Source organism: Pogonomyrmex barbatus, unplaced genomic scaffold (assembly GCF_055798465.1).
Source record: "Pogonomyrmex barbatus isolate J1 unplaced genomic scaffold, ASM5579846v1 scaffold11, whole genome shotgun sequence".
In the NCBI taxonomy this organism is placed as follows: domain Eukaryota; kingdom Metazoa; phylum Arthropoda; class Insecta; order Hymenoptera; family Formicidae; genus Pogonomyrmex; species Pogonomyrmex barbatus.
The window spans coordinates 7,901,998-7,914,489 of record NW_028297107.1 but is presented as its reverse complement, the minus strand read 5'-3'; the positions used below and the strand labels follow the sequence as shown (position 1 = coordinate 7,914,489).

The 12,492-nt window shown below is 35.0% G+C and overlaps 2 pseudogenes; one reads left to right on the top strand and one right to left on the bottom strand.

The window, feature by feature from the left end:
- Positions 1 to 5,996: 5,996 nt before the first annotated feature.
- LOC148937788 (uncharacterized) lies at positions 5,997 to 6,512 on the bottom strand (annotated as a pseudogene).
- A 3,560-nt stretch (positions 6,513 to 10,072) lies between these two features.
- On the top strand, positions 10,073 to 12,062 carry LOC148937787 (uncharacterized; annotated as a pseudogene).
- The last annotated feature ends 430 nt before the right edge of the window (positions 12,063 to 12,492 follow it).

The following is a 12,492-nucleotide window of genomic DNA, read 5'->3' as shown; positions in this document are numbered from 1 at the left end:
TCGATTGCGAGCTGTTAGCTTTAGTTTTTAGTGTGTAAGAAAAAAATGTGAATAAAAAAAATTTCACGCTTAAATGAAAAATGTGTTCAATTTGTTTAAAAAATAAAGATATATAATATGCAAAAAATATGTATTTCTTTCATTCCTTTCCTCTCGCCATAAAAATAATTAGTCGAAAAAAAATAGTCATAAGATTCGTAATAAGAGAGAGCCGCAACGAGAGAAATAATAGGTATATGAAAGAGAGATAATATACAATAGAGAGAGCACAACGAAAAGAGAAGATGAGAATATGGCGGGCGGGGCGGGGTGGCGGCGGCGGCGGTGGCAGCGGCAGCGGCGAACCCTCCCTCTGACATCATGTCCACGCGCCCTGTCCACAATTTTTTTATATCATCTTCGCCACCTGTTTATCTATTTGTTTACCTATTTGTGTATCTATTTGTTTATCTATTTGTTTATTTATTTGTTTATATCTACTTTCTCCTTTGTAGCTACTATCTTATCTACTCCTCCTTCCCTCGTGACGTCATGTCCTTTGAGTCGCAATTTCTTTATATCAAATTTGTTTTATATCAAATTTGTTTATCTATTTGTTTTTATAACTACCGGAGCATATTATCCCACCTGCGGCTTATTTCAAAAGACCCCCCCCCCCCTCTCCCGACGTTATGTCCTCCGAGTCGCAATTTTTTATCTATTTGTTTATCTACTTGTTTATCTATTTGTTTATTTATTTGTTTATATCATCTTTACCGAATTCTACTATCTTATCTATCCCCTCCCCGCGGCTCAGTTCGGAGGATCGCCGCCCCTGACTTCCTCTTCCCCTCTATTCCGCGCCCGTCCCTCCCCCGCACATCCGCATCCCCCCCCTCGGAACTCATGAGTTAGAACCGTGTAGTATACTTACTAAATTCTCCTATTAAAAAGAAAAACATAGATTATCAGTAACGTACCTAATATAAATAAAATTATGTAACATTGTTGCCCATAATCACATAAAAATTTTTCTAATTTATAAAGATATGTATGAACAAACATATGTATGATTTTACACAAACACACACACACACACACACACACACACACACACACACACACACACACACACACACACAGTTATAGAAAATTTAATAAATTTAATAAATTTAATAATTCAATATTTAATAATATACTATAAATAAGCTAAGAGAGGGAATGATGCTGAAATAATTTAAAATACAACATGTAGCTCAAAATAAAATATTTTATTTGGCAGAAATATTCAAGAATATCAACATTTGTTGCAAGGGTAAGGAAAACTGTCAAAAACTTTACCAATATTCATTAAAGAAAAATACATTTTTAGATAAATTTAAAATAAACATTATAATAAGAATTTATAATAAATAATATAATAAACATTACATAAATTTTTTATTAATATTTAAATTATGCTGAAATTATAACTATAAAAACAAAATTATAACTAAATTATAACAAAATTATAACAAAATTATAACAAATTATTACAATAAATTAATTCACATATTTAATAATAAAATTAAAAAATACTTTAATAATTAAAGGCGACGATAAATAGTGGGGACGAGATGCAGAACCGATTAAGATTCTCGTGAATTATATTTTATAGAAAGCACAAAAAACAAACAAAATAAAGTGATCATGTGTATTGGTCGTATGTGGACACGCTTTATGCGTATTGTCTTATATGCGGTAAGAGAAATAATCAATGTGATACACTCGAAGAAATCAGCTATGTATGTGTGTGTGTGTGTGTGTGTGTGTGTGTGTGTGTGTGTGTGTGTGTGATGTGTGTGTGTGTGTGTGTGTGTGTGTGTGTGTGATGTGTGTGTGTGTGTGTGTGTGTGTGTGTGTGTGTGTGTGGTGTGTGTGTGTGTGTGTGTGTGTGTGTGTGTGTGTGTGTGTGTGTGTGTGTGTGTGTGTATAGCGGCCCGCGCGGCGATCACTACATAGATAATCGAAGCAGCGCATGTCGTGCAAGAGGGCGCTGATTGGTGCGATCTAACAATAATTAATATTTTCAAAAATAAAAATACAATTACAGTTATTTTTAATAATATCTTTAACATTTAATATCTTTAACATTAGTTAAATAATTTATAATTACTACATAATATAATTTAACATAACATAATTTATAATTTTAAATATTAATATAAATAAAAAAATAATAAAATTTGCAAAACAAAATTATCAAACAGAACAATTTTAAAAGTATCATGTCTCTTACAGATAGGGTATCCCTTACAGACATGATGTCTCTTACAAACATGGTATCTCTTAGAGACATGGTGTCTCTTACAAACATGGTGTCTTTACAGATATGATGTCTCTTACAGACATTATGACGTATTAGATGAAGGAGGACCAGCAATATCTTTATCTGCATATAATGTTAGACTACTTTTTTTTTTGTCGGGAGAAGTAGCATACAATTGATCTGACGACATTAAAGATAAATGTTTTTCATTAATCTTCATGTTCAAAATAGATTTCCCTCTTGTGATTCCTCCTCAAAGCTGATTTAAGCAAATATCATTAACAGTACTTGAAGAAAGTGAGCTTCGTTTCTTTGTTTTTATATCTGTTAAAAGTGAAAAAATTCTTTCAGAATCAGCATTTGAATTTGAAAGGGATCTGATGGCATTCAAAAGCAATGTTAAGTTGGGATATTTAATCACATTGATCTGACATTGCAAAATCTGCTTCCACATTTCATTGAAATTTAATTTTGACAAATTTAATTTTTCTGTATCACTAAAATTTAAATATAATGTCGACCATTCTTTTTTTAAATTATCTTCATCAAAACCATCAACGATTTTGATGATAAAAGAAACAACTTTGAATAATGTCTGTCAACATCAAATAAAGCTATTTGTGATTGAAATACTTTCAATTTAGATAAAAATCTGTCTGCAATTGGTAATCTTTTACGAATTTCCTCAGCAGCAGTAATTAAAAATTCTAAACAATTGTTTTGAATATTTGTAATTGCATCAATATTTTCTTCACTTATTTAATTTAGATATTCCTCGCATTCGGATTCTAAATTAATGTCTTCAAGAGATTTATGATTCTTACTTTCGGAAAAGTTTATCGTAAATAAGTCTTTTAAAATATCTAGTTTTAAAAAATGTTGAGAAATTTGGAATAGAAAATTCATAGATTTTGGATGCAATAAATGTATTCTTGTTTCCACTGCTTGAAAAAATGCATTAAATGTATTAAAAGTAGCTATATAAGGTCGGTTCTAACTCGGGAGCTCCGAGGGGGGTAGAGGGACAGAGGGGTTCCGCGATGCGGGGCACTCCATAAGCGATGGATACGGGGTCCGCAGGGTAAGGGAGGGGGAAGTGCGTCACTAGGCGCGGGGTCCGCGAAGCGAGGGGTCAGCGGGGTGCGCCGCCGCCGCCGCCGCCGCTGTCATCATGTTCTCTCTCTCACCATTTTTTCTTCTCTCTTCCTTCCTCTTCTCTCTTCCTTTCTCTTTTCTTAAGTTTTCTCTCTTTCCACCAAGGTATCTCGTTTTGTATTGATATCTTTTGTAATTTTAATTTTTTAAATTAATTATTTTATTTAAAATTAATTATTTATTTAAAATTAATTATTTATTTAAAATTAATTATTTTTTTAAAGGAGATTTTTTTAAATATTATTTAGTAATTTATTATTATTATTATGAGTGACATTATTATTCACGACAAGATGCATCGGCATGCAACTCGTTATCGCAGCGCAACCTGAAACCGCTGAATTGAAAGGAAGAATGGAGAATAAACCGAGTAATATTTATCATAATATACATTTATTGGTCATGTAATAGTGTACAATATGCATAGTGTACAATATTATCTATTGCGTATGCTAATAATTCACAATCTATAATCGAAGTTTTGTTTTTAATTTTATGGTTGATATTATTTATTTTTTTATCTACTTTATATATCATTTGATACACTCCGAAATTAGATATCACATGCGAAAATATTATTTTACATAGGTCGACGGTATGAAATATATATCTTTAAAACGGTAAGATCATTTTATCGGACACGTGTTAAAAATTACAAACTTGCAATTTTACGTAGGTCAATGAAATATATTTTATTAAACATAAATAACGAAACATAACGAAATATAAAAAAACATTAATTTAAGAATGTAATATGATGGAATACAACATATATAATATGTTAGAAAATAAATTCTAAAATACTGAAATTTTAAAATATAACATATAAAATATAAAATGTAAAAAATATTATAAAATATTATTTAGTAACTTAAATTTAATTTTCTTCGTCTTGTAATATATCTATTTCATCTAACCAATAATATTTTTCATTATTAATTATAAACTCTTTAATACATTCGCGATAATCTGAAGCTATATTATTATATTCCATTAAAAGTTTATGACAAATAAAACATTTTCTTTTTAATTCATAATTTTCTGGCACTACTAGCACTACTTTACATAATGTGCCAGTTTGTTATTGCTACTCAAACACGATTAAAGTCTTGCACTTCTGCATGAAAGCAGTCTTCGCATATCCTTCGAAAAGGAGCGTCATCTTCTCTGTAGATGACACTGGCAGAGTTTATAGCTTTTACGCATGTTCCCAGCAGAAGTGGCTCGTAAGTTTCCGGATACTCCTCCGGGATGATTCCGTCTTCTGCTTTCACGCTTTCTTGGCTCGTTGGCGGTTTCATCTTTTGATTTTATTTCACAATTAATATTATATTTTATTTAACTCACTTAAATTTTTTTCTTTTATAATATTTACCTTATAAGTTACTCGCACGCACTTAGTGTCATTCAGTCAGTAGAACTTGCACTTAATACTTGATGAATCGAGTCTGAACATCTACTGACGATTAAGGATTACACTCCTTCGTCTTGCCGCTGATACATGATACGCTTTGCATCTTTCTTATCTTTTAGAAATACGGGTTGACATCGCAAGATTTATGTTAATGTCTTCTTTTTTCACTGACTATAACAAATAAAAACAAAGAAGTTTTATTTAAAATTTAAAAAATTATTGTAAATTTAAAATAAATATTCATACGTACCTTTATAATTTATATGTAGCATTTATGTGCTCTATAGTTTTAATTTACACATATAGAACACATATCACACAATATTATTTGATATAGCGGAGTTCTACATTCGGTACAAAATAGTCCTTCCATTGTGCCAAAAGAGTCAATTTCGTGTATATGAAGAACATTAATGTGCGAATACAAGTCTCTAATTCTCACAAAACATTCTGTACAAAATCTCGAACTAGAATTTTCTGCTGAATAGTAAAATGTAACGCGGCACATTCTTCTTAGTTCATTTACTGCATTAATTTTACGTTGATTCAAGAGTTTATGTTTGAAACTCATATTAAAGTCAGTATCATCACTGTTATAATCAGAGTCTTCGAGCATTTCTTCATCAATATTCATTGCATCATCATCGTCATCATCATCACTATCATCATCATCAATGTCATCAACAACATTATCATCATCACCGTTATTTTCATCTTCAATGTCCATCCTCCAACTTCATCCTCAATATTATCTTTATCTATCAAATCAATCACTTTAATTTCTTCTTGATTTGCTACTATCACTTCTTCATTCACTAAATCTATCACTTCGATTTCATTTTGATTATTTGCCATTACTTCTTCATCGTTAATTAATATAACATTATTATCAGCCATAATTATAATCTTTAATTTCTAACAGTAGATTCAGAAGTCTCTTCCGTTCTCTCTTCCGTTTATATATCTCAATTACTGACAAAAGTCTCGGTTTCTTTCGTTTATATATCTCAATTTCATATGTTATATATGTGTATGTACTATCATTTGTGTCAAGCTAGCATTTATACTTATATTTAGCATCTAAACTACAATATATACATGGATAAGGTAAAGGAATACACATTAATGTTTAAATATTTTTTATTTTAAAAATTTTTCTTTCTAGCGTTGTAACCACCAGTTAAATATTTTAAATATATTTTGTAACGCGCAATGTTTCGAATGCTTTACACATCGAAAAGTATTGTTAATATCTAGATTATTCAATGATTCTAAATCTTTATAATCAATATCCAAGGTTTCGATGATGACATCATCCCTCGCATCGCTATCGAGCATATTTGTCAACCATTCTTTCTTCTGACATCCTTTAACGTATATGAGAGCTTCATCTTCTATGTCAATCACAGTTGTTGTAATCAAATGTTCCGCCATGCTATATGGAATCATTCCGTCTTCCCATCGCAAGCCATGATGATTTGCAATCAACCAGGAAGCGCAAGATTTATCGGATTTTGTAAAGAGATGCCATGGTATAGGACTTGCAAAAATATAATGAGAGAGAATTGTCCCTTTTCTTAACACAGCCACTTCCTTCACGACAAATCTCCTTCCGATGACGAATCCTTGCAGATCCGCAAACGTTGGAACGTTGGATCATGACGAAAAAACAATTCCTTTGAGACTACGCTCCATCGACAAATACATCGGATTTTTATTCCTTTCTTATATTAAAAAAGAAGGGATATTTGCAAACATTGCAGTTTACATAATCTTGCGCACTACATTAAATAATGGGCAATACTCAATAACGCGATCGTGCAAGATGAGACAATAAGCGGTAGTATTCGGCGGTACATTTTCTTTACAATCAAATTCTATTCGTACATCTACAGTAGCGCTCTTGGACTCGTTTTGTCGCGAGCAGTCAATAACCACAATAGGTCCTTTTGTCAAAAATGTTCCTACGGTGAAAAGCGTTTCGTAACAATCGTATCCGTAATATGATTTACGAAAACGTGCATACATGTCAAAGAGGATGGCGTATCTATTTTTGTTAAAATCTAGATTTAAGTCGTTGTACGGATAAAATTCGGAATTTAAATAAAATTTTACATTGGTCAATTTACAGTCATTGAATATCGTAACACCTTCAGACATGTTATTCTTTCGGCCCGCCTGCAGAGCAAAAATAACATACCGCGGTTTCTCTAACTGAGTCAACGTTTTTTTACACCCCACGAATGTTTGGTTGTACTTTGTAATAAAGACTACTCGTATAAATCCCACGAGCGAAAACTCATGCTCAGATATCGCCCACTTTTCAAAGCTCGCAACAAAGATAGTTTATTGATTTCATTCAACATTACATGAGACATTCGCTGTATTTTGAATAATTCTATTTCCGGTTCCATCGTCGAAACTCCCACCATACAGTTGTTGTCGCTCGTATCAGTATCAATTCGTGACGAGCGTTAACAATCACACGTTTGTAATCTTCGCAAAAGCCAAACAACAGATCGAGTGATACGCAAAAATTAAAGTATCCTTCCGATATGGTCGAAATGTCCCATCCTGCGTTTCGCAAAATTAGCGCCTTGTCATACGTCAGCGATACATAATTTTTGATTGTACTGATTATTCCGACGTTTTTGTTGCGATCAATCTTCACACCATTGAGTTCGTACCGAATTTCATCAAACATAAATGCTACACAATTGTTTCCAAGAGTTGTCACTGATTCATTGATTATTTTTCTTCTTTATCGTCAATTTTCCTTCGACATAGAGAAAGCTTTCGCATGGCAAGATGTATAAATCTTGCTGTTGTATAGGTATTCTTATTTCATCGTTATGTCCAAACGTCGTGTTTGCATACGAATTGTACGTGTGAGCCTCAATCTTGATGATCGTCAAAGACCAGCTCACTTCAATACACAATATTTAAGATATCAATCATTTCGAACGATGAATCCTAATGATCTTAAAAATTTAACGTTGCATATGTTGAGTTTCTTTTTACCATATTTAGTACTCTTAGTCGTCGCCTCAAAAATTGTGTCCTTTATTTGTTTCACCTGCTCGTTCAACACTAGCATGTCATTCAACACCCTTGTTATCGCTGTCGTCTGCGTATATGCAATCTAACGGCGATTTCCTCTCCGCGAAAATCGAGCAATCGGCCGTCTTGATCCACAATACGTATCGTTAAATCTGTAATGCTCCGTGCGATGATCGGAAGGTAAATGATTTGCGTCGGCGTTTCAGATATTTTATATCCTGGCGGCACGCTCGGTGAAAACTCATGTATCGTATGTACACACTTGTCGTTGCTGTACGCACCAGCGGTCATATTGCATTCTATGCGAATAATATTTACGTTGACGATATTTATCGGTACGTCTGATTCGTGCCATTATTGTGGCTCCAGCATACGATTTGACGAAAATCCAAGCAACGGTCCAATGTTGTCAAGTTTGACGAAATTTATTCGATAAGCGCACTTGATTTCGCTCTTCATCATATTGTTATTAGCTCGAATAATCAGTGGATATTCGTTCTCTTCATCTTCTCTTTCGAGCATCTTCTTTTTCACAACATTGTTGAGACGAGGATATTGTTGTAATATTGCACATTTTAAATATTTGCTTATGTCATGCAGTTCGTACGATCCTTCGGGAATGACAATTTTTTTGTCGTCTTGGTCAAAGTAAAATTTGTTATTAGACAATGTTACATTCGGTATCGCGTGGTACGTTTCAAAATCTGCCAAACCGAGTTCGTAATCACCATCGCTCAAATCTATGGCTGGAAAGTAGCTTACCAAGAGCAGACTACTCTTACCGGTCAACGTAAACGTTGACATGTTTGATCGAATACTGACTTTATACAATGCAATGTCGGTTCTTAAATTGATTGTTAACTCCCTTCAGAAACTGCAGGCATAGTTGTCCATAATTGCTTTGATCATACCGTTGATATGCTGTGCGATTATATTCGATGTATGTCTTTTTTAAATATCGTACCAATTCCTTCGGTGGTCGAAGATTGCCAAAACTATCAAAATAAATAGCTCGATCTCCCCTCTTTGCATACGCTATCCAATGAGTACATGGTCCCTCAGCATTATCTAAATTCAAGATACCCAAATTCAAGATACCGCTCTCGTTTCGATGTACTCCTGTAGATAAGGTAGTACGCATAAAAACACCTCTAAAATACGGAATGCGCATACGCGTTGCCAATTGTTGTAGTTGTACGTTGGTAGTTATACCTTTAGGAATTTTTAACGTCTCTTTGACGTTTTTTTTTTCTTGAAGAGACACCTCGTCCACGCTTGTATGGAGCGAGATAAAGTCCATGATCTTTCATAGCACGATTATGATGTTTCAATTCTTCTAGTTGACGTTGCGCAGCTTTGTTATCGTTCACTGCCTTGGCGACTCCCGCCGCTCCACCAACCAATGAACCGAGAACTCCCAACAATGGCAGGATAGGTAGGATACCACCGCGTTTCGCTACTGGAAGTATTCTTTTATTCATTGCTTTCTTCATCGGCTTCTTCTTCATTTTCAAACCCATGCCGATTTTTGTCTTGGCCTTCATGGCCGCCCAGACAGCTGCGGCGGCAGCTCTTTCACCCAGAGTCGAATCTCTCGCGGTGATGCGTTTTCGCGCTTTTGCGGCGAGTATATTGTCGGCTACGTGTCATTTAGCGAGATCGTTGCTTTGTGAGTAAGCTATATCGTGTTCGCGGCACGCAACATCCAATATATTAATTCCTCGATCGCTTCTAGCCAACCACTTTTCTAAATGCGTTCCAGAACCGCAAAATTGACATCCGGGGATATGCAATTCGAAAGGAAGCGCATTTTTCGCTCGATTTAACAGACCTCTGCCTCTCGCTGACATTCGTCACAATTCTTTATCAACGGTGTCGGACCGTCGATGTGTGTGCGTTGCCACGGTTGGTTATAATGTTCGACGCAGCGACGATAGATTCGAATCTCCAAATCCGTCTTTATATGCTCGGGCAGCTTGTCCCATAAGAGATCTATGCAGTTTTGAAATTCTCGTAGTAAAACAACTTTCGATATATATATATATTGTAACTGTTCGGATGTTATATTGTAAATATCGCAGCTATCTGACACGATAAGAAACATTTTGATTATTGAGCGGTTTTGCTTCGTACTCCTCTATAAATAGATCCGCTTTTTCTACACCGTTTTCAGTTATTGTCGTTGTAGGGAGACAAAATGCAATTCGTGCGACAATCACAGACGATCAGAGTGATTAATTTAGACGACAAAGTACAATTTGAAAGGAAAACACGCAAACATGGAAACATGCTTCCTATTTCTATATGTGGTATCATATGTGCACCGTCAAATTGTGACAAAACAAACGTGTTGATAAGTTTGCTGGAGAGTCCACACGGTGTGCGCTTTGAAAACGTGTACATATATTCTAAATCGCTGCAGCAACCGAAATATCGATACTTGGAAAATTTATTAACATCGATAGAAGAAATTGGTTATTTTACATTCTCCAATAATAGCGACGTCATTCCACCGAGCGAAGCGCTTCCGAATTCCATCTTTATCTTTGATGACGTGGCGTGCGACAAGCAAGATACAGTAAGAGAGTACTTTGCAATGGGCCGTCACGCTGACGTCGATTGCTTCTATCTCTGTCAGACGTATGCAAAGATACCCAAGCATCTTATACGCGACAACGCAAATCTGTTGATTCTATTTAAACAAGATGATACCAATCTAAAACATGTATACAACGATCACGTAAACACTGACATATCCTATGAGGATTTCTATGAATTGTGTCGCAATTGTTGACAACAAAAATATGGTTTCGTAGTGATAGACAAAGACAGCACGGTTGCTAATGGACGATACAGAAAAGAATTTAATGATTTTGCAATACTATAATGTTAGTTATTATCGATACGTCGACTAGACAACGTTTACGAACATGGATAATAACGAGGAGATTAGAAATCGCGAGAAGATAGTAAAGCAGATTGCGAAAACGAGCGATTCAATTCGCAAGAAATATCGCGCCTTAAAAACGGGTAAGATGGAAGAGGATATTGCTTTGGAAAGACAGTACAAACCGATTGTCGAACCTTTGATTCAAATTGTTGAAAATACCGGCGGTGAAGAACCTAAGTATAAGATGGAGTCTAACGTGACAAGTGAGACAAAACGAAAACGGTCGCAAAATTTAGATAATTCACTAATAACTTCTACTCCACGAAAACGATCAAACGCTTTATTGGACGTATCAGTGATGACTTCTATTCCAAAGCCTAACGTGACAAGGGAGACAAAACGAAAACGATCGCAAAATTTAGATGATTCACTGATAACTTCTACTCCATGAAAACGATCAAACACTTTATCGGACGTATCAGTGATGACCTCTGTTCCGATTAATGTCACACATGCAACATATGAACAGTCTTTAAACAATATTTTACCTGTCGAAGATGTTTTTGAAACCACTAACGAGTCACTGGTGATGTCTGTTCGACGTCAGTTACAAACCTCGGAAGGTCTAGAAACGTTGCAAAATCATTTCGGTCCACTAGGACAAAAGTACATGGGAGCTGTTTTAACCGGAAATAAGGATATAGATAATGTTTATGATGTTTATTTCACCAACGATGGATCGATGCTTGGTGATAAGCGTTTCGATGTAAGCAAAGATGACAATATATTTATAAACGGAATAAGATATTTGGGAACGGAAGATCTTTACGAGTTAATTTTTAAAAAAGTACCTGACGATGAATTGTACACTGAAGAAAATAAACAGAAATACAAAGATATTTTGCGACTGACAAATGCACATAGACGTAATCATAATATGCTTAATCCAGTTATGGGTAATAAAGGATACAAATACAAGTATGTAATCGCATCCCTTCTATCCCAAAAAGTCGGAAGAGGTATACCACGTGTCATGACATTAAACGATAATGCCATCGATTACGTGCATTGGGATGATCCAAATGAACTTGTAGATCGTCTCCGATTACTCGAGGCTTCGCGCCAAGCTGGACACAACGCTCACGACAACGAGATACAGTCAATTATCGAGGAACTTGTTGAAGCTGATCTCATTATAAATTGAACCGCGTGTCAAGGAAATGAGTCATTTAACAAGTGTCGAAATGCCAATCAACAAGTTTTGGGACATCACTTGGAAGAAGCGGAGCGGAACCATACTACCAATGGAGTGGATTAGTCAGAAATTACGTGCACGATAACGCTCTTTACGTAGTCGCAGCCGACTTTGATGCAAAGTCACGCAAAATTCGACGTGTAGCGTTACCGGTAGATGATGACGACGTTGTAAACAAACGGTACGTGGAACATAGTGTACAAATTTTGAAGGATCGACAGAACAAAATCGAGAAGAAATTGATTGCGTTCCAAAAGGACGTGCAGATTATTTTAAACGAACTTCGACAAATGATGATTACTCATCGCACCGAGAGTACGTAGATAAGAATATACACCAAATTTTGTGTTATTTGCGTGTCGTGATGTTCGAAAAGAAGAAAAATTCTGAGAAGCAGTGGTTAGTGGAGGAACTGCACGCTCCGGCGAGAA